This window comes from Psammomys obesus, unplaced genomic scaffold (genome assembly GCF_907164565.1).
Source record: "Psammomys obesus unplaced genomic scaffold, mPsaObe1.curated_primary_1811, whole genome shotgun sequence".
Taxonomy (NCBI): domain Eukaryota; kingdom Metazoa; phylum Chordata; class Mammalia; order Rodentia; family Muridae; genus Psammomys; species Psammomys obesus.
Window position 1 is genome coordinate 22,539,645 of NW_026596095.1, and position 13,036 is coordinate 22,552,680.

General features: G+C 38.4%; 1 long non-coding RNA gene across 1 annotated transcript; it reads right to left on the reverse strand.

The window, feature by feature from the left end:
- Positions 1 to 11,000: 11,000 nt before the first annotated feature.
- Positions 11,001 to 12,980, reverse strand: LOC129691970 (uncharacterized). Its single transcript, XR_008722584.1, has 2 exons — positions 12,770 to 12,980; positions 11,001 to 11,185 (listed from the first exon to the last, which is right to left on the reverse strand). It is a non-coding gene; the product is annotated as an uncharacterized LOC129691970 (long non-coding RNA).
- Between the last annotated feature and the right edge of the window lie 56 nt (positions 12,981 to 13,036).

The window sequence follows — 13,036 nt, forward strand, 5'->3', positions numbered from 1 at the left end:
TGTGGAGTTTCTTTGTTTCAAGGGCTTCTTGTAAAATTTACAAGTTTTTGTGAAGCTTATTTTGGCTGAAGTTAGGATAGGCAAAGTCATGCACTCGTGGGATTAAGGGCTCCTTTGGACCAAGAAGTCTACGGGTAGGAAGCTAGACAGATCAGCAGGCTTGAAGGTCCCTGAGGATGGACCCCTCATTCAGTCTGCAGCTTAAAATACTAGGAACTGAAACTGCAGCTCTGACTACTGGTCACTGAAATAAATAAATAAGGTCTAGATCACATCTCTGGCCATGATGAAAACATGACATTCTAAGCTGACCAAAGATCCTAAGTTTGCAACCTGATGCTGAGGAGGGCTTTCTGTGAAGAACAAAGACATGAGCTTCCCTAAGAGTTCGTCCAAGTATGCCTGCGAAGAAAATAGGAAAGTTGTCTGTTCAACAACTGTAGAAACTTTAAATACCACAAAGCCTACTTAAAACATATCACAACATCATTGTTTCTTTGGTTGTTGTCCACCGTCACCTCATGGAATTGTTCACCTCTTTGGTCACTGCCCATTTTCACCCTACTTTACCATTAAATAAACTCTGTCTTCACTATACTGTGCCTTGTGAACATTTTTTTCGACGGATCACGAGGACTAGAAGTGAGGGGAGGCCAGAGCAAGTAAAAGTATATGAGAAAACTTCACATCATTTCTGTAACATACAGTATTTGGTATGCTAATGTGACTTCAAGCTGTAATTAATTTTATTTTTTAATTGGTATTTTAAAGTGGGGAAAAAGTAAACTGTCCGTTTAACTGTTTAAATTTAAACTTGTCATCTTTCACTAAAAACATAAAATGGAAAGTGGTGGTAATAAAAAACCTTGAAAAAATTACTGTCATTTTTAGCCAGATCAGATTGTCCAAGTACAATTGAAATCACAGACCTATGGTATAACAACTGGAATTGTGAGCTATGGTATAGCAATATAAATGATACACAAAAAAAATGATTATTTAAAAGGTTAGTGTTGCCATTAGGATTTCCATTCCTTTTGGGAGCTTGGTTCTGGTTTTTGTTGTTTTGTTTGTTTTCTCTGAAGGAAAAAATGGACCTGAAGTTGTTTGTCTTTAAAAGGATGAAATGTAAGCATTCTTACCCTCCAGACTGTTCTGGACTGTTTACTACCTTTAACCTCTGTTGAGGTATACCATCCTTGTGGAAATGGTTGAGGTAGGGAGTTGGAACTAGGGTTCGTTGAAGAATGTTTGAGAAAGGACATTGACGAGGTTTTTCTTTCAGTTCATGTTGAGAAAGGTAAAGTATGCTTTATTGAATGACAAGAGCTCCACAATGTTTCATTTAGGATAAAAAGCAGATACCTCTCTTAGAAATACAGTAAGATGTTCAAGTGCCAAATTACAATTCAGTGTACCTAGTACCTTGTCAACATTCAGGATATGTCTAATACCCAAACTCTTCCTATTACTTATAACCACTCTTGGCAATACCACCACTGCAATTGTTTTGCTTTGTATGCTTTTGAATGTTATATAAAAAGAATTTGAAGTTTGTGTTTATATGTGATTAGGTTTCCCTTAACACTATTTGTAGATACTGGTTTGATATTTTTGATGGAAGCGTATATGGCTAAAACTTTGTCTTGAAATTTAGAAAAGTATGGATCATATATCAGCTGTTTCTGTTGAACAGCAAGAGCTGTGCTAAAACAGTCCTGGGGCAAGAAAGGTGTCTCAGCAGTTAAGAGCTCTTGCTCTTCTTGAAGAGGAGCCCAGTTCACTTCTTAGAACCCACATGATAGCTGGCAACCATCCATAACTTCAGTCATGGACGATCAGACATCTTCTCTGCTAGGTGCATGTGGTGCACAGACATATAAGTATACACCTATTTTTTTTGTAATTTAAAAGATGCTTTTGACCCTAACAATCTTATTGAGAATACTTTTTTTTTTTTTAGATTCCCTTCAAAATTTACATCCTGTTTTACTTTTTTTTTTTTAATATCTTTTTAGTGCGTTTGTATTTTACCTGCATATATACCACATCCATGCCTGGTAATATGATGACCAGAGAGGGCATCAGATGCTCTGGGACTGGAGTCACAGACTGTTGTGAGCCACTGTGTGGGTGCTGGAATCAAATCCAGGTCTTCTGCAGAGCAGCCAGTGCACTTAACCACTAAGCATCTGTCCAGCCTCTCCTCTCTCTCTCCCTTTCTTAATGGTCACAGGTAATCCAGTATAATCTTGTATACACCACTACATGTGGCACATTCCAATTTTGTTTTTCATTTTAACAGCCATGCTTTATTGGGTGTAATGGCTATTTCTTAGTTGTCAACTGGACTACATCTGAAATTAACTAAAACCCAAACAACTGGATACACCTGTGAAGAATTTTCCCTTAATTAATAATATGAACTAGGAAGATCCATCTTTAATCTGGGCCACAACTTCTGCTTGTAGCCTTTATAAAGGACATGGAAGAAGGAAGCTTAATTTTTGTCTGCTTGCTCTCGCTTTCTCTGGAAAGTCCATTCCTTCATTGGCATCAGAGCCTGCTTCTTTGGAATTCCAGCATACATTGAAGCCATGCTGAGACATCCAGTTTCGTGGACTGAATAGCTGCTGCATTCCTGAACCATCCATTGGTGGATACTCATTGTTGGACTAGCTGGAGTACAGCCTATCAACCACTCTTTAAAAATCCCCTACAGATAAGTGGGTAGGAGATGAATGGATGGATGATGGACAGACTCATTCTCTAAGTTTGTTCCTCTAAAGAAGTCTAATACATTGGTTATTTATAAGACAGAACACTTGAAAATAGTATGTTAAAGAGAAGTGGCGTGCTTATCTGACTACCTTATGACAGAGCATTCAACAAATTCTGATTTTGTCATCTTTTAAAAAAAATTTAAAAAGTATTGAGACAGTTTTACATAGCTCAAAATCACATTCCTGCTACCTTTGCCTCCCAAGTGCTAGGATATGCATATACCAACTTTCCTTTTTTTACATGTATGTATGTTTGCCTGATTATTACAATATATAATATGTCAATATTTGGTATGTCTATTGAGCACTTATTTAATATTTTGGTAAGTATAAAATGCTTAAGGGATCCCCATGCAGATATGAAGAAAAATTTGTATCTATCATTCTCTCCAGCCCTTAGATGTCTTTTAAATAAACTTTTAATGGAAGCATAGCATACATATACAGAAAGATATACAGATTGCTCACCATCAATGGCAGCATAAAGAAGATAGTTATATAACCACTACATACACAACTATATTACTGTCTCTTAATTAGTACTCTTCTGTCAAGTGCCAGTATATTCTGATTTTTAAAACAAAATATTGGATTTACTACTATTTAACCTTTGTGTAAATTAAATTATATATAGTATGTTTTGTGTCTGGCTTTACTTAACATTGTGAGATTTATTCATATTAATACTTGCAGCAGTTGTAAATCTGTTTCACTGTTGTATATTTTATCAGTACAGCATAATTTATCCATATTACTGTTAGGGGGTATTGGATATGTTTCCATTATTTGGTTGAGGCCATGCTGTTAGGAATACTCTTACATATTTTTTTTAGTGTGCTCCTATATGCATTTCGTTGGTGGTTCTCGTGGGCCTAATAATTCACTGGTAAGGTTTTCACTTCTGTTTTAAACTAAGGCAAGTGTGAAAGGAAAGAATGCTTCCAGGAAGCATGGCTTCAATGAATGAGACAGATGTTATTTATAGGTACTTTGGGCTCTGTGTGTTGTATATATGTTTCTGTGACACACAAGTGTGGGTGTGTGACATGTGGAGCCAGTGGTCAACTCTGTGTGTCTCCCCTGACCCCTTTTCATTCTGTTTTTGAGACAATCTCTCATGGGACCTGGGCTCATAGAGTTGGATAGGCTAGCTGGGCAATGAGCTTTAGGAATCTGTTGCTCTCAGCCCTGGGTCAAAGATACATACCACATGAGGCTTTTTACATGGGTACTTGTACTTGCGAGGCAGACATTGTATCAGCTGAGCCATCTCTTGAGCCTCAAATTTGGGCTTATTACAACATGAAAAAAAAAGGTAAAGAAGGGGAGCACTCAACTAGCAGGAGTGAGGGACCCCATTTAACAAAAGGAATTTGGATTGCTGCTGCTCGCTGGAATAAATAAGTATTTGGAATGTATGATATTTCACCAAGATTCCTCTTTGTCTTCTTTGGGCCAAGCCCACTGACCACTGATATATTGGTGGGGGGATATGGGGTAATGTCTTTAAGGGCCGCAACTAGGACCCAGATAGTACAGCAATGTACGTTTTAGTCACCCTACCTTAGGATTCTATTCAGCTTAGTTGGCAGAATGAGAGGATACTGGCATATGCATCTATGCTTCATCTATAAAGTGACAGTCAGGGACATAAAGACAAACCATCTCAAAAAATAAAGAAAAAAGAAAGAAAACCAAGATTTTATTTTATTTTTTTCTCTACCACATGTGAGGCTAGATAGACTAAGGTCATTAGCATTCTAAGCCCACCAGAATTTAGTTGGGGCCTAAGATGATTCAAGCCCAGAAAGTTCAGGTCTATTTTTATTTCGCTCCTGTTCTTAGACAACACTATTAAATCAAAGCTTGAAGTCGATGAACTCGACATTGAACATACATGAGACTTCCCATTCAGTCCTGTGAAGTTATGGCAGGCTCTGTTTTTAGCTTTTGGAAAAGCCAGATGGCTTTCTGGAAAAAGCCCCAATTGCTAGGGCACAGTTGTGATAATTTTTCCTTTGTATTACTTGAACTGTGCTGCCTTCACTAACTTGGAAGCTTCCTAATGCCTTTAAAACAGGTGTGCTTGTTTTATTTTGGTTTAGCTTTTCTTGGTTGCAACAAAAGTATGAGCAAAACACCCAGTTCTTCATTATCACTAATAGAACCTCTCTCGTTCACTGGCTTCAAACTGCAATACTCCTGTCCCTTCCTCTGTAGTGCTGAAAGTACTGGCATTGGCCACTATGCTGGCCTCTGATTATCTTCTATGTAATAACACAACATTGAAAACTTCATTGTGCCACACTGTAATGAAAGGCATGCTTTAGATGGTGGTGATAATGCAAAAACAGAGAAGGAAAAGCAGAAACAGAAACCCCAGAGACATCTACAGTAATGGAGCAAATATGAATTGATGAGAGTCATCTTAGGGAATGAAAAGAATGCTGATATTAGAGTCACAAGGCTGATAATTATACTGATCCTGTCACGTCGGCTAAGTCATTTAGCCTGTTGGATCCTGCTTCCTTATTTACAACTAGTCATCTCATAGGTCTTCAATAAATATTTAGATAAAATATTAATCACTTCTATTTAACCAATGGAATTGTATTAGTGACAAAAATACATCATAAAAATGTAAAATGCAGTGTACATTGAGATTGACAAAGGAAAAGTATTGAGCCTTAGTGACTAGAAAAATGTACTCACCCTAAGCAGGCCAGTCAGGATAGAAACTGACTTTTGAAAACCAAGACTAGGGTTAAAGAATAAATTGTAACTTAATTTTAAATGTAGAAATTCCAACAGGCGGTTAATAACACATTAATTTAAAATCCTAGGTATTTTTAATGTGGGATTATGTAATCTTCAGAAATTTTTAAGTTCTTAAAAAGATGTTACCTCTGAGAGGATCTTTAGTCTCACTTAAAAGCAGCAAAAATTCACACACACACTGCACTTACTCAAGTCCATCTGTTTTGTTAAACTGACTGATAGAGAGATTATATAGGGCATCAGCTAATAAACATTTGCTAGCAAACGATGAAGGTGAGACGGGGATGTGCTGAGTAGTCTGAGGAGTGTGCGCATCAACATATAATGTGTACATGTATGAGTTGTCAAAGAAAAACATTTGGAAAAATACTTTCTAGGTTCTTCCCATTTAATATAGGCTGCTATTTTTCATGTACATATATTAGTTGTCAGCAGTAATAACTTAGGGTTCTTCTAGTTCAGATATTTGGTCTGGAATTTAGGTAGGACTCAGGCGATGACTTCTGTTCTTTGAGCCGTTGTTTGAGGCTCTCTAGTGGTACTCAGTGATGAGCCCCAGATGACCTTCTGGTATGTCATAAGTCTCTCCAACATGATGAGACTACCCTGGTCTCCCTGGCTGAGAGACAGGAAGTGGGAGCTCACAGCTCTTTAGTGCCTGGTGATGGACATGGAAGAGCATCATTTTTCATATATTTTACTAGTCATAGTCATTACAGCGTCTATCTCAATGGGAAAACAGACCCCATGAGAAATAGAAAAAAAAAAGCAAACTTGTTTTCTTTCATTTTGAGAGGAAGGGCTTCAGAGTATCACTGCTTCAACTTGGTTAATCAGTTTAGTGAGGGTCTTTACTGTATTCCTGCCACCCATGGCTTCTATGCATGGAGGATTTCCAAAAGCCAGACACTGTTTACCTGCATGTTACCTGCCTTATTTCTTAAAATCAGTTCTCTTATACCTGCACATTTGAGTATGTCCTCCAAAGTTCCTGTTATCATAGATAGCTCTGTTATCATAGATAAATCTCAAATTATGCTATGTGAAAAAAGAGAGAGAGAGAGAAGAGGGTATACTGTGTGTCTCAAATTTCTAAAAAATGCTGACAAGATGACTCAGCAGGTAAAAGTGATTGCACCAAGTCTGACAAGCCAAACTCAGTAACAGAACCTACCATGGTAAAGAGAGAACAGACTCCTGAAAATTGTCTTGTGATTGTAGCACACAAGCTCACATAGGTATTTTAAGACATGAAAGCAATTTTAAAAGAGAAAATGCAAACTAACCTACAGAAAGAGAAAACAGGTCAGTGGTTTCCTTTGAAAATGGAGATGGGGAAAAAAAAGCACAAAGTAACTTGCTCACTTTATTTGGGTGGTATTTTCCTCGGTATATACAAATGTACGTTACTAAGTTCTATGTTACATATTACAATAATTCGTTGTATGTCAATTATCTTTCCATAAAGCTGTTAAAAATATCTGGCTGTGCCATATTTGAGGAGATAAGAAAAAGACAATTCTTTTATTCTGAACTAAGTACTTAAAAAAAAATTTCCTCTTACTACTAGAACTATCAAGGTCTCAATTTTTTGTGGCTCTTTTACCCTGACAAAATCAACTTGGAGAAAGAGTTTATTTTGCTTACAAGTCCAGTTATATTTAGCATTGTAAACAAACGGGTTTTCAAGAAAGGTACTTATAAGAAAGATGTACCTGAAAGCTTGGGTGTGGTCTTCTCAAAGACTCCCATCATACATTGATATATATTCCTTGTGGCTAACATATTTTTTTGTGTGTGTGTGTGAATAAAATCCTATCAAGCCTTTTTTGTGTTTAAAAAAAAAAATTGTTCCATCCCATGCACTTCAGAATAAAAGGATCTCAAGGTTTACTCACATTTTTCACTCTTATGCCAATGGCACATGTACATGAATATATATATGGGCACACATAGCCCAAGACCTTGTTGCTTCCCAAATGTACTAGGTCACCTTGAGAATTTCAATGTTGTTTGTATCTCCTATAAGCTTTCCTTGTTTTTCTTTTTCCAGCTTTGTGTCACTTTCTCACCTGATAACATTTTTCCCCCTCAGAAATATTCTCTGATCAACCTTCCTTGTTGTTAAGACCAACACAATGATTCACGCCTTTAATCTTAGCGCTAGTGAGGTAAAGACAAGCAGATCTCTGTAATTTTGAGATCAGGCTGGTCTACGTACGTAGTGAATTCATGACAGCCAGGGCTTTGTAGAGAGACCTTTTCTTCAGGAAAATAAAAAAGTTAGATACATTAACACTGCTTTGGATAGAAAACAAATTATCAATAATTTATATTATTGGTAGAGCTATATTATTTTTAACATTTGGTCTAAACCTGTAATCTCAGCATTCCAGAAGCTGAGGCAGAAAAAAAAATCACAACTTTTATTAGGGCAGACTGGTTATCAAGTCAGCTTGAGCTGCAATGTAAGGCCTAATCTCAAAGGAAACAAAAAACAAAGACCCACAAAGTAACATTCCTCAAAACAGCCTATTCATAAGTGTATTCACTAAACGACCATTATGGAGTCACTATTGGATACTACATCAAATGAAGTCTTAGACTCTAAGTGGATTAGTTGTGTTTTGGTGTGTGTGTGTGTGTGTGTATGGGTATTTTGCTTACATCTGCACTACATGCATTCTGGTGCTTGTGGTGACCAAAACAGGGCATTTGATCCACTGGGTCTGGAGTTACAGATGGTTGTGAACCAATGTGGGTGCTGGGAATAGAACCTGGGTCCTCTGAGCTTGTTTTTAAAAACTGTACTTGTACATACATTTGTTGAAAGACAGAATGGCTTTCAAACATAGACATATGTTACAGTGACTATTTCAAGCTAACAAATACAAAACAGCTAATTATGGGAATCTAAGTGACTATAGTATTAGACTGAATTATGTTCTAAGGCAAGAGCCCTGTCATGCTTGAGCAAAGAGAAATGCATTAAAAACATTAAAATTGGCTAACCCTATCATGGAGGCCACAAAATCTCCAATATGCTACTTATATAATGACGAGCAAGTAAAGTCCGAGTAGTTTGGTCCTATTCTGAAGGCCTAGGGGGGAGAGGGAAGAATGCTAATAAAAGCTTCATTGTGAGTTCAAAGGTCAGAAAACCAGAAGTACTGATGTCCACCTGAGGGCCAGAGGTGTACAGAAGCAAATTTCCCTTCCTCTACCATTTTACTCAAAATCTCAATGGATTGAAAAATTTTTGTTTGAACTGAGGGCAGTCTTCTTTGGTCTTGGTTCACTGATTTAAAGGGTAATCTCTTCCAACACCCCATTGATAACCAAAAATGTTTTACCAACCACGTGGGCATCCCTCTACCCAGTCAAGCTGACACATAACATGTCTGAGTGTTCCATCAAGATTAGCCATCACATGTGTTTTTCTTATAGCTTTGGGGACAGTCTTGTTCCCAGAAGAGATCCCTGAATGACATTTTTTTTTAATTTGAATACTATGATAGAAAATTAACAATACTTAAAATACTGATGAAATGTTAATACATATTATATAAGAAAGGTAATTGATTAATAATTGTAATATAGAGGGTGTATATGTGCACACACATGTATTCCTCACTTTATTGGAGGGATTACTTGAAGAATAGTTTAATTAGGCTTTTAACATTTCTCTTCCCATTTGTTTCTCCAGACCTCATCTAGCCTGGCCTAGAACTCAGCAATAGCCCAGGCTAACCTTAAACTCATGATGTTCCTGCTTTGCTTCTGGGATCACAGGTGTCTCTCACCACATGCTAGTATTAGTTTTAGTGTAATTCTATTCCATACATATATCGCCTAAATCAACTGGTTAAGTATCTGGGTTGCTTGTTTTTGAATTCCATGACTAGTAACTACTATGAACATTTGTTTATGTTTTGTGTGGAGAAAACACTAATTCCTTTTTATCTTAAAGATTTGTACATGGCTCATTACAGCCCATACCATACCAAGTTTATGTCAAAATGATGTTCTCAACATGAAAGCACAGCTTGTTTTAAAAGTGTAATCTCTCAAACAATATTAACCTTATAAAAGTGATATTGTAAGCCAGACAGTATAAAATTAACTGGATGTTAATGGAAGCAATACATTTGTTTCACTTGGGCTCCAAGTTACCTTTTTGCAAAATTATGCAAATTCTTGTAAATACTGTATATATGATATGTACTGAGTGATAGCACACCTTTTTGGAGACAGGGTTTCTTTATATATGCTGGCCTCAACCTTTAAAAATAATATTTATTTTATGGGTATGAGTGTCTTGCCTATATGTATGTATGCATGCATACGATGCATTCTTAGCTTATGTGCATGCCTGGTGCCCATGAAGGCCAGAAGGCACCAGAGCCACTGGAACTGAAGCTACCAGATGGTTGTGAGCCACCATGAAGATGCTGGGTACTGAACCTGGTCCTCTGGAAGAGCAACACGAGTTGTTTTTTTTTTTTTTTTTTTTTTTAAGATTTATTTATTCTATGTATATAACAGTTTTCATACACAGCAGACGAGGGAATTAGATTCCACTACAGATGGTTGAAAGCCACCATGTAGTTACTGGGAATTGAACTCAGGTCCTTTGGAAGAACAGCTAGTGGTCTTAACCACTGAGCCATCTCTCCAGCCTAGCAACATGAGTTCTCAACTCCTAACCCATGTCTCCAGCCTCTTCATGTAAACAGAGGATGACCTTGAATTCCTGATCCTTCTGCCTCTACCTCCCAAGGCTTGAATCATAGGCTTTCAATACCATGTTCAGGTAAAACACTATCTTATTTTTTTATCACTGAAGAAAAAAACCCTGCATTTTTTCAACTAATGATGTAGGAGATAAACACAGTAGTGGTAGCCAAACCTACTTTTCAAAGTGTGAAACTTTGTATCACCACATTATAATTCTAATAAATACTGGACGGACCATTTAATCATTATTTCAAAATGTGTGTTGTTATTAACCTATTAGACCCTTTTGTGTTTATTTTTATTTCTTTTGAGTTAGGGTCTTGTAACACACCCCAGCTTCATACAAGGTGAGGATAATGCCACTACCTCCACCCCTGCTCCAACCCCAAGTGCTGGGATTACTGCTATGCTGATACCATACCAGTTTATAGGTGCTAGGTAATTGGGCCCAGGCCTTCATGCATGCTAGACACGCACTATACCAAGTGAGCTATATCCCTAGTCCTGATCTTACTGTGTCTATACAAATTAGTCACACCATGTGTGCTTTTCCTAATAACTGTACTTCAAATGTCTTCAAGTATGAATTTCACTATATGTATATATACCTGTGTATTTATTTATGAAACGTAATTTTGAGCAGGCTCAACAGCTTTACTGAACTGCCTACATATTTTTAGACATAAGAATTCTGACCACATATTTGTCCATTTGCTGTGCTTTATTGCATAGCAGTAAAGTTTCAGTGTACTTTTATGTTGAAACTTGTTAGATTAGGGTGACAGGAATTGGTTTCTTTGAAACTTTTCTTCATTGTCCTCCCTATACCTTGAAAGTTCCTGATTGGTAGGTTCCAGTGTTCCCAACTAATCACTGCACCCTGGCTTCTGAAAATACAAAACAAAGGGAACAAGAAGTCAAACAAATTAGATTCCCATGGCAGTTTAAAGCACAAATATAAAACATCTTATTCTGTAAACTCCATTCAGTAAATACTGAGTTTTACATATCTGCATTCAAATTCCAAGTCTGCTATTCTATAGCTTTGTTCCCATGGCATAACAATCTGTGCCTTAGTTTCTTAGTTTATTTAAAAAAAAAAAGAACATTGCTTGGTATATAATTTTCATAAATATAATCCATACATAATATAATATACATATTATTCCAAATGGTTCATGTTCACGCAGGCCAGTTAAAGAACTGAGCCGTGACTGATAACTTAGCAAGGAGTAGCAGCAGTGTGTGTGTGTGGGGGGGGGGGAGGGTAACAAAGTGTGACATATATATGGCCTCCCAGGGAAACTCTGTATGCTGTCAAAAAACAGTGAACACTGATATAACCTGCTCGGCCTACCATGTCCGTTCACATTATGACATTTAGAACAAAGCAACTCTGTGAGAAAGGCAGGCATTATTACATGTAGCCTGGTGAAGACACAAACCCATAAAATGCATAACCAGACTAGTATCAAATAGAAAGCAGTAAGAAAGAACTCAGATCTGGCTTCCTCCTCCACCCCCATGCTAATTCTTTGCTTCCACTTTTAACTGGTTAACCAGGAGAGAACAATGGGTTGTTCAGGGAGGAGGACATGTCAGTGGTGTCCAGTAGGGTATGTGGTAAGTACTCAGGGTTGTACTAATTCAGAGAATGGTTCTGACAAAATAATCTCTACCACTTGGGAGCTTGTTTTAATGTGTAATCTCAGGTCTCTTACTCAGGGCTATTCAATCAAAATCAGCATTTTTTAACTAAGCTACAGGTGATTTCTAGGGTCAGTAGTTGAAGCAGCTGCGTCCCACTAATTGCTCTGGTGACATTATATATGGCATATACCGTCACTCGGGATATACATTAGATTTTTTTTTTTTTTTTGTCACTGGCTGTTGTCATTTTAATTGGGCAATGTTGCGTGCAACAGGTTCTCAGAATTCAACTTGGTTCCATGTAGTCCTAAAGGATTTCCACTTTAAGTGGGGTCATTCACCGGTGCTAGAAAACCATAAGCAGGTTGATCCTTTCCGCTTTCAAATGCCTTTCAAAAATTAAAGTCTTACTTTGTATCCAAAAAGTACACTAGAGACAATCGGTCCTCTACTACAGCCATGGCAGAGGTGCACTCAGTTCTCACCCACCGAATTTAATCCAGACAGATTTCCTAGTATTTTGCCACTCTGGGGCTCAAAACGGAAACGGCAGCAGGAAAAGACGACTCTAAGGCATTCCTCTGGTTCCACACCTAACTTGGCCTGACGTCGGGGAACCAAGGCTCTATCCAACCCAATCACAATTAAGCTGCATTGTTAAGGCTACGCTAACGCAGAACTCTCCAGGCCGCTGCTCTCAGACTGGGCCCTCAGGGTTAACCACGCACATCATTCCGCACGTGGCGGTGCCATCAGCCTGGAGCTGTTCTAAATTAACGACCCTAATTTCGGGGGTGGGGGGGCTCCTCCCGCTGCTTTACCCTCTCCGCGGAGCACAGGAAGAAATCTCCACCACCTGGGCCACCGGAAGCCGGGAACCCGCTCCCACCTCGACTAAGGCACGCAGTCACCCCGCAGCCCCTCCCACGGCACATTCCCGATTGGACGCCGGCGAGAGGGCCGTGTCAGCGCGCGCCGGGCGGCCTAGGGAATTCCATTTCCTCTCCCGCCCACCAGCATAAGCACGCAGGGGCGGCGTTTCCCGCCCGGGACCCGCCCAGTGAGAGCCGGGGAGTACCGGCGCATCT